This window comes from Coffea arabica, chromosome 2e (assembly GCF_036785885.1).
Source record: "Coffea arabica cultivar ET-39 chromosome 2e, Coffea Arabica ET-39 HiFi, whole genome shotgun sequence".
Classification (NCBI taxonomy): Eukaryota; Viridiplantae; Streptophyta; class Magnoliopsida; order Gentianales; family Rubiaceae; genus Coffea; species Coffea arabica.
This window is the reverse complement of record NC_092313.1, coordinates 24,400,837-24,413,613: the sequence shown is the minus strand read 5'-3', so window position 1 is coordinate 24,413,613 and position 12,777 is coordinate 24,400,837. Positions and strand designations below refer to the sequence as shown.

The following is a 12,777-nucleotide window of genomic DNA, read 5'->3' as shown; positions in this document are numbered from 1 at the left end:
ACGCTTTCTAGGCGACCAAAAGAAAGGAAGTGGGAGAACACCGGGGCACAATGCGTGGTGAAATGTCTAGATATGCCTTGCCCAATGTATATAATCAATTTTTTTATGTTGGAACAACATGCGTACATTTTCAATATGGGAAATTAGCAGTTGCAAGGACGAAGTCATTCAAATTACGTGCATTCATATTTCTACGATTGAAGTCATGGCTGATCTCGACTTCATATTCTAGAAGTTCAATAGGAATAAGACTTAATTTTTCCTAAAAAGCATGATTTGCTATACACCAGCAAACTGAAATGCGATATGCTTGATCAATTTCATGCTGATCTTCCCATATCCACAGCAACCCCAGGCTTCTCCTCGAGTGTTCTCCCCAAGGAAGAATAACTCTCCAACCTCCAAACCAGTACCAACTACTTGAACACAATGGAGTTCGACTTTTTTGTCCTTGTACGCTCGGAGTTCAGTAACAGGAGGCCCCTTGTATATTTCCTGAATAGAAATAAAACAAAATTAAAGGTATTATTCAGTATGTGAGATAGTCACATATGTCGCGCTACATTTTTCGCGATGAAAATATAATATTTACAAAAGATGTGATTTTTTTTTTTAAAATAAGTGAAAAAGGACCTAGAATGGGACTTTAAAGAATGCGACAGTTTGAATCCAAAATTTAGTCTAAAAGGGCTTTTACGTAAAAGAGTAGTCGCCACTTCGTATTGAGTTTAGATATACCAAATCACTCAAAAATATTTTTTGACAAAAATAAAATAAAATAAAATATAACCTTTTTCGACTACTCAAGGTTTTTGATAAACATGAGAAAATGAGTTCGGGAGTCATGGTTGAAAAAAAGGGAAGGCAAAAGTTCTATTAATTCAAACCTATGGCACCCTCTCAACCTAATCTAAGTTAGTTGCGAAATTTAGTAAAAGTTTTCTTATTTTAACCCTTAAATTTGTCACGTTTAGATGTTTCCCACATGAATGCAAATCTAAATTTAGAAAATGTCGGAAGGAACAAAATGTCTACCCAAAAATTTAATTGATACCAATCGCAATAATTGCGAAGTTCAAAATAATCCCTTGAAAGGGATCACGAGCATGCATGAATGAAATTCAAAGAAAAGAAAAAAAATTAAATTATATATCTAGATATATGCGGTCAAAGAATAGGAATGCAGCATAATAGGTATGGGAGGCAAAAACTTGTGACATAATTTTCTTATACATGGATTGATGGGGTATTTAAACTAAAGAGTTATAATCACCCATATCCATGTTCAGTGAATAATTCTCCTAATATGAACAAGCAAATGAACGAACTTATTTTATAATTTCTTAAATAAGATGCAATTTTAAATGATATGATTAACACATATAGAGGGTAGTGGATAATATAATAGAAAATGTCATGCAAATGAGAAAAGATTCTAAAAATAAAAATATGCATGAAAATGTAATGGACATCATACAAAAGAAGAATCGAATGCGTGACCGATCTACGAGTCTAGCGTTGGACTAGCCCATTTCTAAAGAACTTTACTAGCATTGGGCTAGCAACTAGGCGGAGAGAGAAATCACAACTGGCGTTGGATTAGTGTGGTGACGTCATACATTCATAATACACAGTAAAACAAATAAGACATAAATTAAAACAAATAAACACATAAGAGCAAGAAGCACGTAACACGTAAGTATAATATTTAGATGCAAAAATCCTAAGGAAAGCGGATAAAGCATATAATACATAAGCCACATAAACATACAAAACCTACCTATGACAACGGAGAGTCTAATTACAATCTAAAATGGAAAAATATGGTGAAGTAAACTTATCTATCCTATCTGTTATAATAGGGGACCAAATTACAATCCAAAATGGGGAAATATAATAAAGTAAACTTGTCTATCCTATCTATTACAATAGAGGACCTAATTACAATCTGAAATGGGAAAATATAATAAAACAAATCTAGTTATCCTATCTATTATATTTTGAGGTATTTAAATGTCTCTCAAATAATTATAAAAATTAACTAAACAAATATAAGAAAATTGGAATGAACATTTAAATCAAGTAAATAACAAAACATATAAAAATATATAAACACATAAGAGCACGTAGGAGCACATAAGAGCACGTAATTGACATTTAAATACTAATAGGGGTACCTCCCTTTTGAAGTGGTAACTAAATTGAGTCAAATCGCCCTATTTATACTCAAAATGAACAAAAGAATCATGACCAATTTAATTGAAAATAATAATAATGATAAAAATACTAAATTCACCTTAATATGTCAAACGTAAAGAAATTTAAGAACATCTGAAAATTACAAGTTAAATATATTCAAAAATAACATAATTAGCTATTAAAGAAAAGAAACAATCATAATAAAGATAGTAAAATTCATTTGGGATTAAATTACAAATTCAAAAAAGCTTTTATGGTCAAAATATATTTTTCCAAAGTTTAGGGGTCAAAATTAAATAAATGATAAAATTCAGGGACCAAAGTGCAATTAATTTAAGGACCTAAGTGAAAAAAAATTAAAATTTTCAGGATCACAGTGAAACTGCTCCAAAGATCAGGGGCTAGAATGCAAATTTCGATTTTTGACTTGGCAAGAAAAGGCCATCGGGCCTTTCTTATTATTTTTGCTTAGGTCGGAAATTCCTAAGCCCCGCCGAAACCCAAAGGAAATAAGCGGTCCAGCCCATCCTTTTATCACTCAAATCCGACCAAAAAATGCATGGGCTCTGACATCTTAGCCCAAATCGAAACCCAAAAGAAATAAACAAAAACCCATTCCCAAAACCCAATCAAAAATAAACACAAGCCCACAAGAAAAAAAACATCAGCCCAATTCTCTTTTCCTTCTTTTCTTCCCTTTCTTTCCTTTCTTCTTCTTCTTCTTCTTTTTTCTTATTCTTCCACTCCGGCCAGCAGAAGCTTCTTGCAGCTGGTGGCCGCCGCCAAATTTTCTCAAAATACACCCCCTCACTCGATTTTTCGCGTAGATTCCGTTTTTGAAGTTAGATTTTACAAAATATGACCTGAAAGTGGCCAAAAATAGCAAAAGTCAGTCCAATTTTTTTATATTTTTTTAACCCTCAAATTTTCACCAAAAATCATAAAAATTATACTACAACACTCATTATAACTTCTACATTATAACTATGATCTTATTTTGACAAGAAAACAACAACAAAAGCCTAAATTAAGGCAAAATGGCCCCCTAATTTTGAAAAAATTCATTCTTTGCTTTTGAGGTCAAAACTTAAATTTTGGACAATCAAACATCTTTTCCAGGCCCTGTACTAGCTACGGGTCATTCATTTTAACAAAACTATGCACAAAAAATTCACTAATTTTGATTCTTTTCATTTTGGCATTTTATCAAACATTTAGCTTGCATACAGAAAAATTACTTCTCTTTCTTCAATCTTGTTTGTAACTTAACCCCAACATTTAGCAACATAACAACAGCAACAACAACACCCAACAAAAGCAAGAGAAATTAAGCAATCAACATGAATTTAATTTGCTTCAAAAAATTGAGAGATACCTCACCGAAAATGGAGTTGGTTAAAATGCTTTGATGAAACTCCAAACCTCCAACTGTCCAATGGCTTGCTCTTTATTTTTTTTTTTGTTGTTTTGCTAGTAGGTGTATGAAATTGATAGGGGGAAAGAGAGGTGAGAACCGAGAGAGATAGAGAGTTGAAGGGAAAATTTTGTTGTCTAAGGAAATTTTTTTTCTTGAGAGAACAAGAAAGGAAAAGAAGAGCCGAGAGGGATAGAAAGGCCGAGAGAGTTTTTTTTTTCCTTTTGTGTGTGTGTTTGTTTGTTGAAGTGTGCTGAAAATTTTTTTGTTTCTGGAAAAGAGGAGGGCCGAGAGCTAGATGGAGATTGAGGGAAAAAAATCCTTCTCTTCTTGAGGGAAAAAGCAATAGCCGAGAGAACAAACCCAAGAATTAGGTGGTCTCTTGGTTTTTTCCAATGATGGTTTTTGACCAAAAATGAAAAGAAAGGTGCATGGAGACATTGAGTGCAAAAATGGATCAATAGTGCATTTGGTGAAAGAGAAATAATTAGGAGAAGATTTTTGATTTCTTGATTTTCTTTTTTGTTATTTTTTTTGTGTTTTATTTTTTCTCTTTCCCTAAAACAAACCTGCAAAAATGAGAAAAATGCACATTAAAATGTAAGAAAATAAACAACTTATTAAATAGAAAAAATTCGAGAAAACATTAAAAATTGACAAAAATTTGATGTCTACAACATACATGCACAATAAGATTATTTTCATAGCGTACATCTCTACCCTTGTACTTATCAAAACTTGGATAACCTTCCCCCAAACCAACAATAGGTTGCTCCTTTATGATTTATAGGAGTGACTTGCTGAAGTGCATCAAAGAAAACCTCCAAACATAAAGTTTTTCTTTCTACAAATGGAAATGAAAAGTAAAGTGTCAGGAATTTGAAAACCAAATAATTAAATATTCTATTAATATCTAGATTTTTGCATTAAACAAACAAATACTAAACTAAAAGAATTATGAATCAAGAGACCAAATAATCAAATATTAAATTACTCTTTAGTTTTTGAATTGAACAAACAAATTCGTACAGCCTCAAGAGCTGTATCTGGAATGACTGGAATAGGATTCCTAATCCCCATATAAGATAGACTTTATCTGTGTACACGCGATATCGCTGCATATACTCAAATATGGCTTTTATTGAAGCACCTGAGATGCCAAAATCATCAATTTTTGCCCTTTCTAAATTCATCTTTTCATGAACATGATCTACAAGCTCTAGGCTGGACAAAGGTATTGGAATTTCTAACTTTCCATCCAAACAGTGTTTTACCGAAGTAACAGCGGTTGCATTGAGAGTCGAACAAGATGCTGAAATGAAAAATCAAAAAATGGAACTTAACTTTGATTACCTATAAATAAATAACTAATTGACAATCAAGAACTTACAAGTTAGATGTTGATACAGGAGTAATTGTTTGAGGACTATCATCATAGCACGCGTGTGTAACCTATTTATTAAAAGCATATCAAAACAACCTGTTTGATGATAGGGACATGAAAACAAGCAAACTAAGAATGTACTTGACATACATTTTTTAAAAAGCTATTAGAAAATATGGAAATCTTTTTTTTTTTTTTGGGTCCAGCGAATGGATCATCATCATCATCAGACATCTTTCTTTTGCTCATAAATGGATTAAGCTTGGCCAACAAAAACAACGTGCGAGTAAAATATAATAAATAATCCACATCAACAAACTGCATTTGCAAACTAACAAAGAAAGTTTGATTAGTCATGGCGGCATTTATCATTTGCAATTACCCCGAAAAGGGAAAAAAAGATTAAAATCATATCAAAACAGCCTGTTTGATGATAGGGACATGAAAATAAGCAAACTAAGAATGCACTTGACATACATTTTTAAAAGCATATCAATTTATTAAAAGCATATCAAAACAGCCAGTTTGATGATAGAGACATGAAAACAAGTAAACAAAGAATGCACTTGACATACATTTTTAAAAAAAGCAATTAGAAAATATGGAAATCTTTCTTTTTTTTTGGTCCAGCGAATGGATCATCATTATCATCAGACATCTTTCTTTTGCTCATAAATGGATTAAACTTGGCCAACAAAAACAAGATGCGAGTAAAATATAATAAATAATCCATATCAACAAACTACATTAGCTAACTAACAAAGAAAGTTTGATTAGTCATGGCGGCATTTATCACTTACAATTACCCCAAAATGGGAAAAAAAGAGCATTGCATTGCAAATGATGACTTAAAGATACATAAACACTTAAAACTGACATCCATTGCCATAAGAATAGCAAAATAGACTATTAAAAACATATCAAAACAACCTTTTTGATGATAGAGATATGAAAATAAGCAAACTAAGAATCCACTTGACATACATTCTTAAAAAAGCTATTAGAAAATATGGAAATCTTTCTTTTTTTTTTAGGTCCAGCGAATGGATCATCATCATCATCAGACATCTTTCTTTTGCTCATAAATGGATTAAGCTTGGCCAACAAAAATAACATGCGAGTAAAATATAATAAATAATCCACATCAACAAACTGCATTTGCAAACTAACAAAGAAAACTTGATTAGTCATGGCGGCATTTATCACTTGCAATTAACCCAAAAAGGGAAAAAAAGATTAAAATCATATCAAAACAGCCTGTTTGATGATAGGGACATGAAAACAAGCAAACTAAGAATGCACTTGACATACATTTTTAAAAAAGCTATTAGAAAATATGAAAATCTTTCTTTTTTTTTGGGTCCAGCGAATGGATCATCATTATCATCAGACATCTTTCTTTTGCTCATAAATGGATTAAATTTGGCCAACAAAAACAACATGCGAGTAAAATATAATAAATAATCCACATCAACAAACTGCATTATCTAACTAACAAAGAAAGTTTGATTAGTCATGGCGGCATTTATCACTTACAATTACCCCAAAATGGGAAAAAAAGAGCATTGCATTGCAAATGATGACTTAAAGATACATAACACTTAAAATTGACATCCATTGCCATAAGAATAGCAAAATAGACTATTAAAAGCATATCAAAACAGCCTGTTTGATGATAGGGACATGGAAACAAGCAAACTAAGAATCCACTTGACATACATTCTTAAAAAAGCTATTAGAAAATATGGAAATCTTTCTTTTTTTTTTTAGGTCCAGCGAATGGATCATCATCATCATCAGACATCTTTCTTTTGCTCATAAATGGATTAAACTTGGCCAACAAAAACAACGTGCGAGTAAAATATAATAAATAATCCATATCAACAAACTGCATTTGCTAACTAATAAAGAAAGCTTGATTAGTCATGGTGGCATTTATTACTTGTAATTACCCCAAAAAGGGAAAAAAAGATTAAAAACATATCAAAATAGCCTGTTTGATGATAGGGACATGAAAACAAGCAAACTAAGAACGCATTTTATATACATTTTTAAAAAATCTATTAGAAAATATGAAAATCTTTCTTTTTTTTGGGGTCCAGCAAATGGATCATCATCATCATCAGACATCATTCTTTTGCTCACAAATGGATTAAGCTTGGCCAACAAAAATAACATGCGAGTAAAATATAATAAATAATCCGCATCAACAAACTGCATTTGTTAACTAACAAAGAAAGTTTAATTAGTCATGGCGGCATTTATTACTTGCAATTACCCCAAAAAGGGAAAAAAATATTAAAAGCATATCAAAACAGCCTGTTTGATGATAGGCAAATGAAAACAAGCAAACTAAGAATGCACTTGACATACATTTTTAAAAAAGCTATTAGAAAATATGGAAATCTTTCTTTTTTTTTTTGAGTCCAGCGAATGGATCATCATCATCATCAGACATCTTTCTTTTGCTCATAAATGGATTAAGTTTAGCCAACAAAAATAACATGCGAGTAAAATATAATAAATAACCCATATCAACAAACTGCATTTGCTAACTAATAAAGAAAGTTTCATTAGTCATGGCGGCATTTAGTACTTGCAATTACCCCAAAAAGGGAAAAAAAGATTAAAAACATATCAAAACAGCCTGTTTGATGATAGGGACATGAAAACAAGCAAACTAAGATTGCACTTGACATACATTTTTAAAAAAGCTATTAGAAAATATGAAAATCTTTCTTTTTTTTGGGTCCAGCGAATGGATCATCATCATCATCAGACATCTTTTCTTTTGCTCATAAATGGAGTAACCTATTTATTAAAAGCATATCAAAACAGTCTGTTTGACGATAGGGACATGAAAACAAGCAAACTAAGAATGCACTTGACATTCATTTTTAAAAAAGTTATTAGAAAATATGGAAATCTTTCTTTTTTTTTGGGTCCAGCGAATGGATCATTATCATCATCAGACATCTTTCTTTTGCTCATAAATGGATTAAACTTAGCCAACAAAAATAACATGCGAGTAAAATATAATAAATAATCCATATCAACAAACAGCATTTGCTAACTAACAAAGAAAGTTTGATTAGTCATGGCGGCATTTATCACTTGCAATTACCCCAAAAAGGAAAAAAAAGATTAAAAGCATATGAAAACAGCCTGTTTGATGATAGGGACATGAAAATAAGCAAACTAAGAATGCACTTGACATACATTTTTAAAAAAGCTATTAGAAAATATGGAAATCTTTCTTTTTTTTTGGGTCCAGCGAATGGATCATCATCATCATCAGACATCTTTCTTTTGCTCATAAATGGATTAAGCTTGGCCAACAAAAACAACATACGAGTAAAATATAATAAATAATCCATATCAACAAACTGCATTTGCTAACTAACAAAGAAAGCTTGATTAGTCATGGCGGTATTTATCACTTGCAATTACCCCAAAAAGGGAAAAAAAGAGCATTGCATTGCAAATGATGACTTAAAGATACATAAGCACTTAAAACTGACATCCATTGCCATAAGAATAGCAAAATAGACTATTAAAAGCATATCAAAACAGCCTGTTTGATGATAGGGACATGAAAACAAGCAAACTAAGAATGCACTTGACATACATTTTTAAAAAAGCTATTAGAAAATATGGAAATCTTTCTTTTTATTTTTGGGTCCAGCGAATGGATCATCATCATCATCATCAGACATCTTTCTTTTGCTCATAAATGGATTAAGCTTGGACAACAAAAACAACATGCGAGTAAAATATAATAAATAATCCATATCAACAAACTGCATTTGCTAACTAACAAAGAAAGCTTGATTAGTCATGGTGGCATTTATTACTTGCAATTACCCCAAAAAGGGAAAAAAAGATTAAAAGCATATGAAAATAGCCTGTTTGATGATAGGGACCTGAAAACAAGCAAACTAAGAATGCATTTGACATACATTTTTAAAAAAGCTATTAGAAAATATGGAAATCTTTCTTTTTTTTTTTTTGGTCCAGCGAATGGATCATCATCATCATCAGACACTTTTTTTTGCTCATAAATGGATTAAGCTTGGCCAACAAAAATAACATGCGAGTATAATATAATAAATAATCAACATCAACAAACTGCATTTGCTAACTAATAAAGAAAGCTTGATTAGTCATGGCGGCATTTTTCACTTGCAATTACCCCAAAAAGGGAAAAAAAAGAGCATTGCATTGCAAATGATGACTTAAAGATACATAAGCACTTAAAACTGACATTAATTGCCATAAGAATAGCAAAATAGACTAGACACAGAGCTTCTTGCTTCCAGAATCAACCCGTCAAGGGACAAATTTCCTCTCCCACAACAACACTGTCTGTGATTGCTATATCGCAAATATAAGATCCTGAGTATTTTTGAAGTAGCGCCTCCACAAGCGACAGAATTCTCCTTGACGCCCAACATCCCAAAAAGCAAAGTTAATGCTCCTGTACTCAACAGTCTCAACATTGAAAGCAATGGTGTTCAAAGTACACAAAAGCACAATATATATGTGTGTGTTTATAAACACACACACACACACACTATACTAAAAGCAGTAGTTCTAAAAGCTAAGAATTCAATAGCAACATTAATCTAACCAGTCCTAAAAATAATGTTTCTTTAAGACTTTAAAATCATAAATAAGTAGGCGTTTAAGCTGATGGAAACACACTGCATGAACTAAGAATTATACAGAAAAAATATTATACTCAAAGCTAAGAATTATATAGAGAAGATTATTTTGTCTTGACCCCCAACATCCCAAAATAGCCAAGCTAACGTTCTTAGACTGAACGGTCTCAACATTCAAAGCAATGGTGCCCAAACTGCACAAAAGCATAATATAAGTGTGTGACGTGTATACTATACTAAAAGCGGTAGATTTTAAGAGGCTATTGTTTCACATCAAACATCCAATAGCACCATTAATCTAACCAGTCCTAAAAGTAATATGTTTCTTTAAGACTGTAAAATCATTAACAACTAGATGTTTAAGCTGGTTGGAACACATTGTATGAACTAAGAATTATACAGAAAAGATATTACCTTCAAAGAAAAGCCGCTGTGGAACTTGAGCAAGGACCTAAATCCTTTTAGAATATCCTACAAAATCGCCATGTATACAATGTTTTAAAGTGTGAAAAAAACAAAAAAATTAGATAAAAGGAAAAAAAGTACAAAGAAGAGGGAAGAGAAAATTGCATAGTTCAAGCAAATAGTAGCAGCAGAGAGAGGAACTAGAAAAAGGGTGCGACATTGATGACCTTTTATTTGGGTCAATTTTTTCATGGCATGGTCTATCACTGGGAGTCAGACGCAGTTTGGAAGAAAGGTCGTTTAGGGTTCCGACGGAAATGAAAAAAGTAAATGGAAGTACCCTCCATAGAAAGTAGGCTTGAGTTCAAATCCGAATAATAAGGGCTCATCCTTGTAATCTTGGACCCTTTCATTGAGACCCAAAGTCCATATGAAGTTAGGTCCCATTTAATAGTGGAACCGGCTTCCCGCAAACAGGTTGGCTCTATCAACAAGTGCTCTAGGTCGAAAATATTCAAGTCGAAACCTTTAGCAGGGCCGTTGTCATCTAAATAATTGTTATTGACTCAAGTGTTGGTAGTCTGGTAGACAATCCATAGGAATTAGAGTAAGCCACCTAATGGAGTGGTGACATGCTCTGGCCCCAGAATGTGAAAATCTTCCTCTAATCCTACTTTTTTAACTGGAAAGAAAAAATAATTAACCGCCAAACTGAAAAAGGATGGAAGAAAATGTTTTTGTTATCCCATTGCATAATTCCAACGCTTTCTGGGCGACCAAAAGAAAGGAAGTGGGAGAACACCGGGGCACAATGCGTGGTGAAATGTCTAGATGTGCCCTGCCCAATTTATATATACAGTTTTTTATATTTTTCCAACAACGTCTAGATGTGTCCTGCCTAATGTATATAATCAATTTATTATGTTGGAACAACGTGTATACATTTTCAATATGGCAAATTAGCAATTGCAAGGACGAAATCATTCGAATTAGGTGCATTCATATTTCTACGATTGAAGTGATGGCTGATCTCGACTTCATATTCTAGAAGTTCAAAAGGAATAAGACTTAATTTTTCCTAAAAAGCATGATTTGCTATACACCAGCAAACTGAAATGCGATATGCTTGATCAATTTCATGCTGATCTTCCCATATCCACAGCAGCCCCAGGCTTCTCCTCGAGTGTTCTTCACAAGGAATAACAACTCTCCAGCCTCCAAACCAATACCAACTACTTGAACACAATGGAGTTTGACTTTTTTGTCCTTGTACGTTCGGAGTTCAGTAACAGTAGGCCCCTTGTAAATTTCTTGAATAGAAATAAAACAAAATTAAAGGTATTATTCAGTATGTGAGACAGTCACATACATGCACAATAAGATTATTTTCACAACGTACATATCTACGCTTGTAGTTATCAAAACTTGGATAACCTTCCACCAAACCAACAATAGGTTGCTCCTTTATGACTTGTAGGAGTGACTTATTGAAGTGCATCAAAGAAAACCTCCGAACATAAAGTTTTTCTTTCTACAAATGAAAAAAAAAATAAAAGTGTTAGGAATTTGAAGACCAAATAATCAAATATTCTATTAATATCTGGATTTTTGCATTAAACAAACATATACTAAACTAAAAGAATTATGAATCAAGAGACCAAATAATCAAATTTTAAATTAATCTCTAGATTTTTTAATAGAACAAACAAATTTGTACAACCTCAAAAGCTGTATCTGGAATGACTGGAATAGGAATCCATTTCCCCATATAAGGGTAGATGTTATCTGTGTACACGCCATATAGCTGCATATACTCAAATGTGGCTTTTATTGAAGCACCTTATTGAGAAAAAGGAAAGGAATGAGGAATCAAGCAGAGTTTATTAAAAACACTTCAATTAAATATGTCTATAACACTATTTCAGTAATTACACCAATACATAAGTTTATATGAGTTGTACTCGATGCAAAAACGGTTACAAAATAATTTCATATTCCAGAAATACCCAGTTGTCTCCATAAATCAAAAATTTAAATGTACCAAAATGAGGTTATTTCGGTAAATATACTTAAATACGTGTTGCCCCCAGTTGTATCAAAAATTTTAAAAAAACTACATAACATTTCACATTCTCAAAAAGTCCCTATCTACATGGTTGAAATTCAAACCCTCCTTTGACTACAACTTATTCTTATATTGTATAAGGATACAAGGTAGAATATCCAAAACATCCGGAGAATAGGAGGGTCAACTATAATTCGGTCAGTTCACCTATTTTGTCAGTTATTGAGTCGTGTGCAACTCATATTATCATGTGAATTGACCAAATAATTCTCAAAAAAAAAAATAGTGATACTTTTGGCTAGCAAAATCAAATAAGATAACGGGTCAAATTTGCCCTTTTCAAACCTGAAGCTTAACCCGTCAGTTTGTAAGTATAGTTTACAAAACTCTCTAGCATTTAACTTTCTAGCACTAGTACGCCATTCCCATTCTCAATTCTGGTAGACCAGTGTAGATTTGGACATTAAAGATATCTTAATTGATCAAGGCAACTACCCTTGCTTTCATAACACGATTCCTTCTTCATTTTATTGCAAAATACACACTACGCTAAATCCATTTTTGACACGACCAACCCACGCCAAAACCTCCCATCTCCTCCAATATCATACATGTGTATTTTAGTGTGTTTATATGTGTAAAAATA

General features: G+C 32.4%; 2 long non-coding RNA genes across 2 annotated transcripts; both read right to left on the bottom strand.

The window, feature by feature from the left end:
* Positions 1 to 1,675: 1,675 nt before the first annotated feature.
* On the bottom strand, positions 1,676 to 4,343 carry LOC140036922 (uncharacterized). Its single transcript, XR_011840529.1, has 3 exons — positions 4,296 to 4,343; positions 3,575 to 4,182; positions 1,676 to 3,062 (listed from the first exon to the last, which is right to left on the bottom strand). It is a non-coding gene; the product is annotated as an uncharacterized lncRNA (long non-coding RNA).
* Positions 4,344 to 9,155: 4,812 nt separating this feature from the next.
* LOC140037243 (uncharacterized) lies at positions 9,156 to 10,757 on the bottom strand. The gene is made up of 3 exons (XR_011841162.1): positions 10,294 to 10,757; positions 10,076 to 10,132; positions 9,156 to 9,474 (listed from the first exon to the last, which is right to left on the bottom strand). It is a non-coding gene; the product is annotated as an uncharacterized lncRNA (long non-coding RNA).
* Positions 10,758 to 12,777: the final 2,020 nt, after the last annotated feature.